The sequence below is a fragment of the Miniopterus schreibersii genome (genome assembly GCF_964146895.1).
Source record: "Miniopterus schreibersii genome assembly, chromosome: 18".
Classification (NCBI taxonomy): Eukaryota; Metazoa; Chordata; class Mammalia; order Chiroptera; family Miniopteridae; genus Miniopterus; species Miniopterus schreibersii.
In genome coordinates, this window is record NC_138121.1 from 12,894,602 (window position 1) to 12,907,496 (window position 12,895).

At 47.9% G+C, this 12,895-nt stretch overlaps 1 protein-coding gene across 2 annotated transcripts in view; it reads right to left on the bottom strand.

The window, feature by feature from the left end:
- Nucleotides 1-12,895, bottom strand: part of CDH11 (cadherin 11) — a 119,917-nt gene that overhangs the window by 58,586 nt on the left and 48,436 nt on the right. For both annotated transcript variants that reach the window (XM_081119670.1, XM_081119672.1), the window contains exon 2: nt 11,936-12,060. The gene's annotated coding sequence lies outside the window, so the exon portion shown is untranslated. The remainder of the gene's footprint in view (nt 1-11,935; nt 12,061-12,895) is intronic.

Below are 12,895 nucleotides of genomic sequence, written 5' to 3' on the forward strand. Positions count from 1 at the left end.
CACACTGGCACATAATTGAAATAAAAGATCTCAATGGCCACAAACGCCATTTGTCAAGAATCAAGTGGGGTTAGTGCTATTTCGAAAATTCATCGTAACGGGCTTTACCAACACGGGTTATTGGGACGTTCCCCCGATGACGCTGCGCGAGCAGTTACGTGCAGGGCTATCATTCTCTGTGTTTGCCGGAGTGAAACCACTTTGGGCACCAGGCTACATGTCAGCCGCAATTTTCCAGAATATTACAAATGCACATTCCTTTCAGGCAGGAGCTAGAGCCGGCCGACAGATGCACACGCAGCTGGTGGCATCCCAAGAGCGGAGTGCTCCGGATTCCGATGCCACTAAGATCTGAACTGTGGCCCAGGAGGAGCTCAGAGGGAGAGAGAGCATGAGGAATGGAGAGGGGGATGACTAAAGAGCCCACTCAGTGCAGGAGCGTGGAGGAGCCCAGACTCCAGTCCTCTGCTCCAAGCGGCTTTCTAAGGCAGGCACCCAACCAACGTGGTCCTGGTGAACCGTAAGGGCTAGTGGCAACTGAGGCAGAGTGTGAAGGGGCAGAGTGCTGCAGGTCCTCAGCCGAGAACACTTCCAGGGGCGAGGAGCGACAGTCCTCCGGTGGGGTAGGAACGGGGTTGTGTACAGTGGGGCTCAGTTTAGGAGCAAGTCTACCTACACTGGGATCTAGTGATTCCAACAGGTCTTGGTTCTAAAAACATTAAAGGAAAATTAAGCAGCCCTGCCTTAATTTATGTTGGTAGCTCTGTGGTTTCATAAAAAGAACATTGGCATAGGGGCTCGTGTTTTTGTTTTTGTTTTTTTAAATATAATTAACATATAACATTATATTAGTTTCAACTATATATTGAGAAATGATCGCTACAATAAGTCTAGTTAACATACATTGCCATGCATAACTATAACCTTTTTATGAGAGAAACTTTTTATTTAATTTTTATTCTTATCTTTATTGTTGAAAGTATTACACGTGTCCCATTTTTCCCCCCATTGACCCCTCCACCTCACTCCCACCCGCTACCCAGGCCTTCACCCCATTATTGGCTGTGTCCATGGGTTATACATATATCCATATAACTTCTCTGGTTAATCTCGTCCCACTCTCCACCCCCTTTCCCTCTTTCCTCTGAGATATGACCGCCTGTTGCATGCATCAATGTCTCTGGATCTATTTAGTTTGTCAGGTCCTTTTGTTCATTAGCTTCTTAAAGAAGACCCTTCAACATTTCCTGTAGTGCTGGTCTGGTGGTGATGAACTCCTTTAGCTTTTTCTTATCTGTGAAGCTCTTTATCTGACCTTCGGTTCTAAATGATAGCTTTGCTGGGTAGAGTCATCTTACTTGTAGTTCCATGTTTTTCATCACTTTGAATATTTCTTGCCACTCCCTTCTGGCCTGCAAAGTTTCTGTTGAGAAATCAGCTGACAGTTGCATGGGTGCTCCCTGTAGGTAACTAACTGCTTTTCTCTTGCTGCTTTTAAGATTCTCTCTTTGTCTTTAACCTTTGGCATTTTAATTATGATGTGTCTTGCTGTGGGCCTCTTTGGGTTCCTCTTGTTTGGGACCCTCTGTGCCGCCTGGACTTGTAAGTCTATTTTTTGCCTCAAGTAGGGGAAGTTTTCTGTCATTTTTTCAAATAGGTTTTCAATTTCTTCCTCTCTTTCTTCCCTTCTGGCACCCCAATAATACTAATATTGGGCCTCTTGAAGTTGTCCCAGAGGCTCCTTATACTATCTTCATATTTCTGGATTCTTTTTTCTTTTTGCTCTTCTGGTTGGGTGTTTTTTGTTTCCTCATGTTCCAATTTGCTGATTTGATTCTCAGTGTCCTCGACTCTACTGTTGATTCCCTGTAAACTATTCTTCATTTCAGTTCATGTAGCCTTCATTTCAAATTGGTATTTTATTATGTTATCAATTTTCTTAGTTATTTCCCTAATAGTCTGCTTAAACATTCTTACAAACAAAATTCTGAACTCCGTATCTGTTAGCTTGCTTGGATCTATTTCATTTAGTTCCTCTTCTAGAGATTTCTTCTGTTCTTTCCTTTGTGACATGTTTCTTTGCCTCCACATTTTGGCTGCTTCCAGGAGTTTGTTTCTATGTATTATGTAGAGCTGCTGGGTCTCCTGGAATTTGTAGAGTGGCTTTGTGTAGTAGGTGTGTGTAGGGTCCAGTGGCTCAGCCTCCCTAGTCACCTGAGCTGGGCCTTCTAGGTGCTCCCCTGTGTGGGCTGTGTGCACTATCCTGCTGTAGTTGAGCCTTGGTTGCTGTTGGTGTCCTGGGAGGAATTGACCCCCTGGCCGATCGGCTGTGAGGACCAGGTGCAACTATAGCCAAAGAGCTGCTGTGCTGGAGACACCCCTATGGAGCAGGATTTACTTCAGTGGAGCTTTGGTGTTCACCAAGTGCACCCCTTGAGTGTGGTAGGGTTGTAATCCATTGTGGTCGAGTCTGACCACCAGGTGCACTGTCTCTGGGGCCTCCTGGGAGGTGCAAAGTCAGCCTGTGCCAGTGCCTTGCCCAGGGCCACCCAGCATGAGCTACACAGCAAACCGTAGTTGGCTGCTACTTGTGCTGGGCTTGGCAGTGTCCAGGAGAGGCCAAGCTATGAGCCAATGCAGCTGCCGCTAGTGCCAGGCCTGGGGCCGCTTATCAAGACGTATGGGGCCCGCTGCTGCTTGTTTGAGAGATTTTAGGAAAGTCCTAAGCATGAGGCTGGAGAGGCCACTTGCACAGAAAAGCCCCCGGAAATGGCCTGGACGAGCCTGCAGGTGGGAGGGGCGGGGCCTCCGGGAATCACGGGGCGGGGCCAACAGTGTGCGTCAGGTGCTGGCGATTCAAACATGGCGCCTGCCTGCCCGCTGCGTGCGGCAGGACTCGCCACAGGAGCAAGGGCCACTGCCAGCGCTTCTGCCTGGGAGGAAGCCGCCCCTCCAGCTGTCACCCGGATCTCAGGCAGGTTAGTTCCTCCCCGAGTGTCCCAGGTCCTTTCAGGCTGCTGCCCGGCGCTGGGGCTGAGGGAGCGTCCGAGTGAGTCCGTGCCGGGCCCTTTAGGAGGAGCTGCCTGGGGCTCCTGCAGCCTCCGCAACCCTCTCCCCGCTGGTTTCACAGTCCCTGTGGGGACGTCTCTTCCCGGCCCTGGAGCCGTGGGCTGGGGGCCTGCTGTGGGGCTGGGACCCCTCGCTCCTCCGGGAAACCTCCGCCGCCGAGACGTCCCTCCCGGGTTTCAACCGGCACCGGGTGTGGGCCCGCGGCCGCGTCTCTGAGATTCTGCCCCCACCTGCTGCGTCTCCGCCCCTCCTACCGGTTTGGATGTTTCTTCAGTTCCTTGGTTGTGCGACTTCTGTTCAGCTGGATCTCAGGAGGTTCTGAGTGACGGTGGTTCTGTGTTTTCGTTGTGATTCTGATGTGGTTGCGGGAGGCGGCGGGGACCGCGGTTACCTACGCCGCCATCTTGTTCTAGATAGAAACTTTTAAGATTGAATCTTTTAGCAAATTTCAAATATCCAATACAGTGTTATTAACTATAGTCACCACGTTGTATATTACAGGCCTAGAATTTATTTCATAGCTGGAAGTTTACCTTTTGACCGCCCCCACACCCGTCTCTGGCAGCCGCCGATCCGTTCTCTGTATCTATGTCTGTGTCTGTTGCTGGTTTTCTTGTGTTTTTTTTAAGATTCCACATATAAGTGACAGCATATGGTATTTGTCTTTTTCCGTCGGACTTATTTCACTGAGCTTAATGCCCTCAAGGTCTGTCCGTGTTGTTGCAAATGGCAAGATTTTCTGAGTTCCTTTTTAATGGCTGAGTGACATCATTCTCATGTAAGAGCTCACAGTACCGTGGCCCACTCTTCCATCCATGACACTTGGGTTGCTTCCATGATTTGGATATTGTAAATAATTGCTGCTCTAAACTTGGGGGAACAGCTATCTTTCCGAGTTAGTGTTTTGTTTTCTTTGGATAAATATCCAGAAGTGGATTGCTGGATCCTATGGTAGTTCTATTTTTAATTTTCTGCGAAATCTCCATACCGCTTTCTACAGTGGCTGCCCCAATCTGCATTCCCACCAGCAGTGCACAAGGGTTCCCTTTTCTCCACACTCTCACACAGGAATGTTTTAACTTCTTTTAAAGTCAGGAGGAAAATCAACGTTTTAGGCAGAAAATTGTATTCATCTTTATACCAAAGCAACCATACAATGCAGTATTTAATATTTGTATGGACAAAAGGAGCTTATGAAGGGGAAGGTGCCCAGGACCCATGAAGGCAGGTTGAGATGCCCAGGGAGCCAAGGCACTCGTGCCTCTCACTGGGTCAGGGAGGCCCACCTGGAGGAGGAATCCTTCTCAGCATAGCCAGACAAATGGGGAAGAGAAAGAAATCTCACGCAGGGGAAGCAGCAAGAGGGCATCAGCACAGTGTGTTCGGGGACCAGCAGCAGTACAATATGGGCAGAGAGTAAATGGCAGGAGGGAGTGGGGCTTCAGGAGATGAGAGGAAGGAGGGGCTGGGTCATGTCAGTCTTAGAAGCCAGGCATTACAGAAATCATGCCATAGCTGCTGGATCAGGCCTGAGGAGGAGGGCATGGAGCTGGCCCTGCACCCGCAACCCTGAGCACCAGCCACTGTGCCCCAGCCGTTGCCCTGTGAGCACAGGCCCCTTGCTGCCACATGGAGTCCAGCTCAAACCCTTGACAAGAGTTAAACTAAACAAGCGACTAAGGCTTTTTCTTTCTTTACCCAAAGCATGGTGTAAACTGTTTAGGGACAACGAATAACAATCCTCCTGGATCCATTTCTCAAGTGGAAATTCTGAAGAGAAATTAGGAGTGTTGAGATGTCCAAAATAGTATCTGTTATGGACAGAAATATGGTACTGCAGGAGATCTGCTAGACATTCATTTAGAGTGGTATCTTCTCACTAGCCCTTGCAAATATGTAGATGATTTTAAAAAAAAAAGTTTCCTTAGGAGAAATAAGTGTAAGAGCTGTTGCTATGTCAACCTAACGGCATTTGGAATGGTGCTTAGGTTCTAAAATTCAGAGCCTCTTAAAAAGATGACCTTATTGCCACCCTCCCCCCCGCCCCCCCGTTTTTCTAAAGCTTCCCAATGGTTGCTTCTGCCAGGTGTGTCTGACTGCAGCCTTCTACATCCTCAGCAGACACGATTAATTTTAGTATGTCTTCTTGCCTCTCCTCTCTCTCTCTCTCAAACTGCCTGGAGCTCTGAGTCCCCTACAGGGCACAGGGTAATTTGGGTTAGAAGCCTCCAGAGGAAATGGTGGTTCTGATGCTTAGGATTCACATGGGACCAGGGAGAGCTGATGGGCAATGGCCTGATTTTGTCTTGAAAAATTCGGAGAGCAGCTGGACCTTCCTGATGAAATCAATGTAAGGAAACAGGCAGACTCAGTAGGGGGTGCCCCCTCACTGGCACATGGGTGCTATGAAAATGGGAACTCCCCTGGTCTTATTCATGGTGCACAGGCAGAGTTAGCACGGAGCAGTAGTTCAGGAGGGAGGGAGGGAGTTATGAATGGCCAGGAAGTCATTCCTCGGAGATCTCACCCCACCACTCTCAGTTCCACAACTTTATGCAGCCGAGACGCATCTGTGTGTGTCACCCCGCAGGTCTAGAGCACCCTGCCTGCAAAGAGCATGCACATGTCTTGGCACAGAGCATAAGAGAGTGCCACCAAGGCCCTCAGGAATGTTTTGATGAGTGAATGAATGAGTGAATGGACGCCTGAAAACAATCCTCGGGGTCTCAGAGGCACTTGGCTGGAAAACCGTATCAACACTGTCTTCTTGGGTTACTTCCTGCCTGTCACAGGGTTCAAAGCCCCTCTAACGCTAAGCACAAACTATTCCCCACCACGTAATGCACAGAGGAAGTGCACCCATAACGTGAGCAGGGCTCAGGTGCTTTGATCTTTAGAAGGAGGGAATCCTACACCCACCTTTGAGCTGCCCTGTGGACTCTGACAAGCAGAACAGAAGTCACACAGTCTCAATGGCCGGTCGTCGGAAATGGAGGGATTAGATTTCCACGGGGCTGTCTGTTCCCATCCTGGGCCAGTGGGCCCAGACCAGATGGCAGGAGCAGGGAGCCTCCTCGGGTCACCCGGGGCACCCGCTTCTTGCTGAGTGAGTGCTTAGAGAGACAGGCAAAGACCTTTTCCCAAAGATGAGCACAAGGCAGGTATGCAGTGGCCCTTAGAGGGGCCCCTCCTGCCATTCCTGACCTGGGGGTGGATTTGCTGCTTGTGGCATCTCAGGGAAACTTGTCACAGACTGGAACATGTTCTTGGTTTTAAGTACACTTGGGTTATCTCCCTAAGTCAGCGCTGGGGAGAGGAAGCCCAGCCACGTCTGTGGGTAACTGACAGCCAAGCTGCACCTTGATTAGGGATTGAATTCATACCAATCGTTGCAGGGAACATGCCAAAATGATTTTTTTTAAGTCAGTTCTCTAGATGAAAGGTTGAAAGTCACTATTATTTTTGCAATTTTTCTATAAGCTTGAAATGTTTTAAAGTGTTTTTTAAAGTTTAAAATCAAAAGAGAGCAAGCAAAACAAAAAGGGAAAAATTAAGTTTTCTTTTTAAAATCAAAGTGTAAGACAGTGTGCACAGCAGTGTTTACAGCCAGACACCATTTACGCGCACAAATGTGTTGGAAGCAACTATAGGGAAGTGTGGTTGTAACTGCCCAGAGCATCTCTGGAGGGACACATAGAAAACCCAAAATAGCACTGCCTCAGGGAAGGAAACTCATGGACTAGGCCAGAAATTTTCAACTTTTTCATCTCACAACACACATAAACTAATTAAAATTCTGCAGTACACCAAAAAGTGTATTATGTTTTTGCCTAGCTGACCAAAAAAATGGTATAATTCTGATTCATTCACACTGGATGGCTATTGTTGTGTTGGCTGTTGTCATTTTTTTATTTGACAGTCTCAGGGAAAAGAGGTGAGTGACCCTGACTAAACGTCAGGTATGGCATGTTTTAAAAATTCTTGCAGCCCACCAGCTGAAAATCACTGGACTAGGTCGTAGGGAATGAAGGAGACTTAATTCTTTGCTACCTTTTTCACCTTTTGAGTTTCAGACTATCTTCATCTATTTAGCTATCTTATCTATTTCAAGATAATAAAAATAGAAACAAACCACCTAGTTAGGACAAACACTGGCTCAAGAACTTCTAGACTGTTCTTCTTCCTGAAAAATCCTTCCTGATCTTCTCCTAGTAAACTCCTAGTCATGTTCCATGTCCAAACCCAAAGGTCACCTCCTGCCGGAAGCCTACCCTGACTTCCTCTATCAGAGTCAGCCCCTCTGTACTCCTATGGACCCCAGAAGCTGTCTGAAAGAATCTCTGTGCCTGTTATGTGGTTATTTGTGTGGCTCCATCACAAGAAGGGGGGCTCTTTGAAGGCACGACTTTAACTTCTGTTATATTCCCAGACGCATGTGCATTTGGTTCCTGGTTGTAACCCCAGTATGTAGTCCACGGGTTAGAAAAGGAATGATTCTTAAGAGACGGTTGATGCGTGAACACACCCAGGGTTCCGTTTTCCTCTCCCCATGTGTTTCTTCTCAGTGTACACACTCAGCTGCACACCGCACATTGGCCAGAAGTTGCCAGGGCTCCTTATGACTCCAGTGGATATTCAGGTCATAGCCACATGAAAAGAACTGTAATGTACCTGCCTTCTGACTTGGCGAAGACTGGAAGGCAAGATACGAAAGAATTGGAAGAGAGAGTGCTTAGGAACGGAGACCTTGGCTCTACACTGTGAATCACAGGGCCCTTGGCAAGTTTATTAACCTCTCTGAACCTCAGAGTCTTCATCCATAAAAGAATCATGATGACTGCACTTACCACCCCAAGTTCTGGTGACATCAAACAAGGTCATGAGTGTGAAGCTCTGAGCGGAGTTCCTGGCACATGGGCTGCTCATTAAACACCAGCCCTCATTGCGACTGTCAGGAGGGCTCTCTGCACTTTTGCCCATCTTTAGTTCAATAAAGCAGGGTCAGAGGACCACCACTTTGGTTCTTTGAAGGTTTTCCTTAGGTACCCATCTGGGTAAAGGTGGGATATTCAGGTCACCTGGCACGGGAGAGCTTCCTGTAATCCTCTCTTAGTTGACTGCAGTAGTGACAGTCACATGGTACACACTGAAGGACGGCAAGGTAGTCAGCAAGTGAGCTGTGTCTGTTTATGATTCTGGTGACAACAGCTACAGACAGGTACTTGGCCTCTTTCTCCACAGTGGCCTACATCCCAAAATAGGAAACGCGTGTGCACAGACAGACCCAGCAGGCGCCGGGCGAGGAGGCCGGCTGCCAGCATTCCAAACTGTCGGGGACCACGCAGAGCCAGGTGAGCTGTCCCCTGGCGGCTCTTTGGGATGGACTTCTCTGCAAATGAAAGATAACTGGGTAACTTGGGACCGGCAGCCCCAGCGGATTATCACTCAGGAGGGTGTCAACGTGTGTGTGTTTTTCATGAGCTTAAGGACAAACATTTTCCACTCCAAGTCATTCATACTGCGCCCCGGTGCCCTATGGAAAGCCCAGCAAGAGAGCAGGTTGCTAGAGGCCCTGTAGCTATGCAGGTCATTCCTCCGCTGCTCTGAGGAGGTGCTTGAGGAAGAAAAGTGCCAGGGACCGAAGCGCAAGTCAATCAGTTGCCCTGGAATCAGCCAGACAGCGAGGTGTCCTGTAAGCCCAAACCACGGCAGCACCATTGTTCAAAGTCTTTCTCTTTCACCCTTTCCCGATCCCCCCATCTCTCTCTCTCCCGTCCTACTTGGATTTTGAGTGCTTTATACAAAGCAGCCTGACTGTAAGTTCCTTCAGGAAAGGAGAAGCACTGCTTCGTCTCCCCGTGTGTGGCACGTCCCAGGCACCTTCCCAAGCAAGGCGAGCACTGCAGACTGACTGGGATTAGGGATCTGGCTCCAGAGCCAAAGCTGTTGGTTAGTTTAGTTTGTTTCTCCAAAGCCTTCCAGTATGATCACAAACAAGTCCTCTCCTCCTCCTACGTAAATCAGATCCGTCTCTGTGTATAAGAATCTTATCCTGAAAGATCAAAGGCCATTCCATCTGTACGGGGCTGTGGTTTCTTTTGCTTTGTGTTTTGTTGGCCCCCTCTTCTTTAAGGGTCCTACGAAGCACCGGGATGGGTTTACCTTCCTCTTCTTGAAATGAAAGCTACGCAGGACTCTTCAAAACAGGCGGTTCTTCATTGCTAAGTGGAAAATAAACCTAGCAGATTTCCTAGAAGAGAAATTAAATTCAAGCACCTTCTATTTAACTCCTGACTCTGTTCCATTGATACCTTACTCTAATCGTCCCTATTATCTAGAAAAATGGGAAATGTCAGCCGGGCGTGTCCTGTCGAGGGACTGAAAGGGCTGATGAGATGAAGAGACCCATCTGACTTGGCAGGAAGGAGATGCTCACCATCCCCAGGCACAGCCACAGAAGGGATCCATCTCCTCCGCTGAGCCAGGCTTCAGAGCAAATGAGTGCAAAATATGCTAATGCAAGAGGAGTCAGTCACACAGTTTCCAAATCAAACTGGCACCTTTGCAGGGAAGCGCAGCTCTGCTTCCCTGAGGAGCGCCTGCACTCATGGTTTATTCCCATCACAAGCACTGACCAGGGCTCCGGAGAAAGACCTGGGGGTGGGGTAGAGATTCCCCAAACTGAACTATTGTCCCAAAACAGATCCACATTCAAACATGAGTGTAACACACCTGGGGCATCACCGAAGATTTAAAGATCTGTGGGTCCCAGTCACAGGGGATGACCATCTGTGTTACAATAGCTTGCATGGGCTACAGCAAAGGCCTCAGGCCTCATGTGGAGGAAAGGTGTTTTTTTTATCAATCATGTAGCAAATTCATGCAGGAAGAAGGCAAAAGAGGGAAGTGGTACAAGATACAAGCTGAAGTCAGGCTTCCCCAAGAATAAAAATTTCCACAGATTAAAAAATAACCAATGTGGACATAGGAGAGTTACCCATCTTCTCTAAAACTCAGTTTTCTCATTTATAAAGTCTTGGATATTAATAGGACCTGTCACATCAGGCTTTTGCAGGGACTGAGGGTGGTGATGCCTTTAAAGACCTTATGTGCCTGGCATACATACAGTCAGCACTCAGTACCTGCCAGCTGCCATGACTGGGACTTTTGCACTGTGGTAACATTAGTCCCCCTTCCTCATTTTGTGTGCAAAATATAGTTAAAGTCTCTATTCATATGTTTAACAAGCATTCACTGTGAGCCTACTCGGGGTGAGATACGGTGCTTATAACTGGGAGCATGGTGGTCTACAAGTAAGTTCCGCCCTCAGCAACCTCTCTGTCTTGCTGGGAAGACAGACAACGAAATAAACAATTCCAGCCCAATGTGGAAATCGCAGTAAGGGGTGTAATCTCTGACTACTGACGTGTGGTCTAGCAAACACCCACAGTTCAGTCTTAGGGATCAGAAAAAACTCCTTAGAGATAGTGAGGTCCAAGCTAAGATATAAACAGAGTAAGAGCCTGTGAAGAGAGAAGGAGGTGGGGCTTTGTGGAAATGATGAGTGTGCCATATGGTAAATCCTAGAGCAGATGTGTACAGTGAGGGCCGGGTGTGTACATGAGGTCTGGGTGTGCAGAGAATGCATGAGAGAGGGGCCTGGACCGTAAAACAGAGGCCCCATCCTTGAAGGGTCCTAGAAGCTTATTAAAGGAGTTCAGACCCTTATCATTAAAAAGGATTGAGTGGGCAAATAACATAATGTCTGGGCTCAGGGATACTGTTCAGGTCACATATGGAAGACGGATCATGCTGGAGCTGACGAGGGAGCAGTAACCTTGGAGGCAAAAAGATCTGTTAGGTGGCAGTTGCAGTAAGCTGGGCAAAAGAGGGTTTGGTTTATGTCTGAACGGTGGTAGTGGGAATGGAGAGAAATAAATGTATTTCAGAGATCATAAGAGAGTAGAATCAATGAATAAATTGATGTTGGAGGTAAGGGATTGAGAGGCAGATGGGATTTCCTTCCAAGTTTCTGATCTGGGTGAATGTTGACGCTCCGCTGAAAGGCGGAACACAGGCACAGTGAAGGTTTAGAGGAGGGAAACATAACTGGTATTCCGAATCTGTGTTTAAGGTGCCCTTTGGGCATCCATATGGAAATGAGCTATAGACGTTTGGATGGACAGAACCCTAAGTTGTGGAGAGTCCCATGGGTATAACTAATTATTAACTTCCTATCAGGATTGTTGGACATTCCATAAAAATGGCTCATTGTCACCAGGCAGGAGGAAGAGGTAAATGGATTCATAGAACCCTAAAATATAAGAACTGCTAGCGAGCCTAGTCCAGCCAGCCTTGTGGCCCAGGAGAGAGCTCATTCACCTAAGGGTACTCAGACAGTGAATGGCAGAGCTGGGCCTCAGGGCTTAGGGTCTAGCATTCTGCCTTTTGAGATCTGACAGGTCTAGCCTGCTAGCAATCTCTTTTCCTTTGGGGATGTTAGCCCCCTTGTTTACTTTTAAAGAATTCTTTCCAACAGAAGGAAAGCAGGAAATAGCAAGATAGCAGTCATCTTAACCAGTCTATCCAGCTGAGTCCTTGCTAAAGAATTATAATCCCCTTTAGTTCCTTCTCCTCTGATTCTTCTATAGTCAAAAAAACTACCATCCTTGTACTGGTACCTAATAGGTGTTCCGCAAAGAGAACCCAGTAACCAAGAATAATGACATTCCTGAAAGCCCAAGAAAGCAGCCTGCTTCCCTCTTAGGTTCTGTTTGGAAGGAGGTTTGAAGGGTGGGCCTAGGAGGCATCCTGCCCACCTCCACTTACATGCAACCTTTGAATCGGTAACGTCGGTCCATCTTACCTCCTTCACCCATTGGATACTTGCTGCCAATTTCTATAAACCACTCCACCCATCTGATTGGTCACTCAACCGATGGCAGCAGGAATGATCGTCACAGGGCCACGTAGCTGAAAATATAGTACTTTCTGCCAAAAAAAAAAAAAAGTGAAAGGATCATTAGTAACCTAGAGGTGACACTAATAAAGTGATACACTATGAGACAACAGGTGCCTAAGGCAGACTTTTCTCTTAGATGGTAACAGTCCAGGTGTGGAGAGAGGGTTGTAAACAAATCATCACAACCATATGCAAATTGGGCGACACTGGCCGTGAATCTACAGGTACCATAGGATGGTGCATCTGGAACTTGAATTACCACGATAAAAGCAGTCATACATCCAACTTCTTATACCATGCTATGTGTGTCACATGCATTTGCTAGACAACTAGCAACAGACCTGGAAGGGGGATATAAAGTCTCTGAGCCAGTTTCTGCTGGAATCCCCGTGTTATCGGAATCCAAAATAAAAACCTTCCCCCCTAAAGTGAGAAGTGCTCTTTGGTACTGCCAGGTCCTTGTGGAGTGATAGGCCCCAGGGCAAAGAATGACAGTGGTGGCACTGGTGACAGGAGATGCCGTGCCCGTGCTAGCAGGCCAGAGCCCTGCGCTGACAGAGCTGCGATTCTTTATCAGGACTACGTCCCCACCCCCTCCCTGCACTGCCCCCACCCTGGAGCTGTGTGGGGGCTGTTCTGCCTGGATTCTGGTCTGACTCATTTTCATATCTCCCTAAGTGTCTACCACATTTCCTACCCCAGAGCAGCTGTCCAATGTATATTTGTTGAATGAATGAACAGCAGAATATGGAGTGTCTGAGCAGCTATCATCTTTGAAAACAGAGGCATTGAACCCTGGGACATTGCGGCCCACACAGCTTCCCTAATCCAACAGGCAGAAAGGACTCCTTCAGCGTCCTTCAC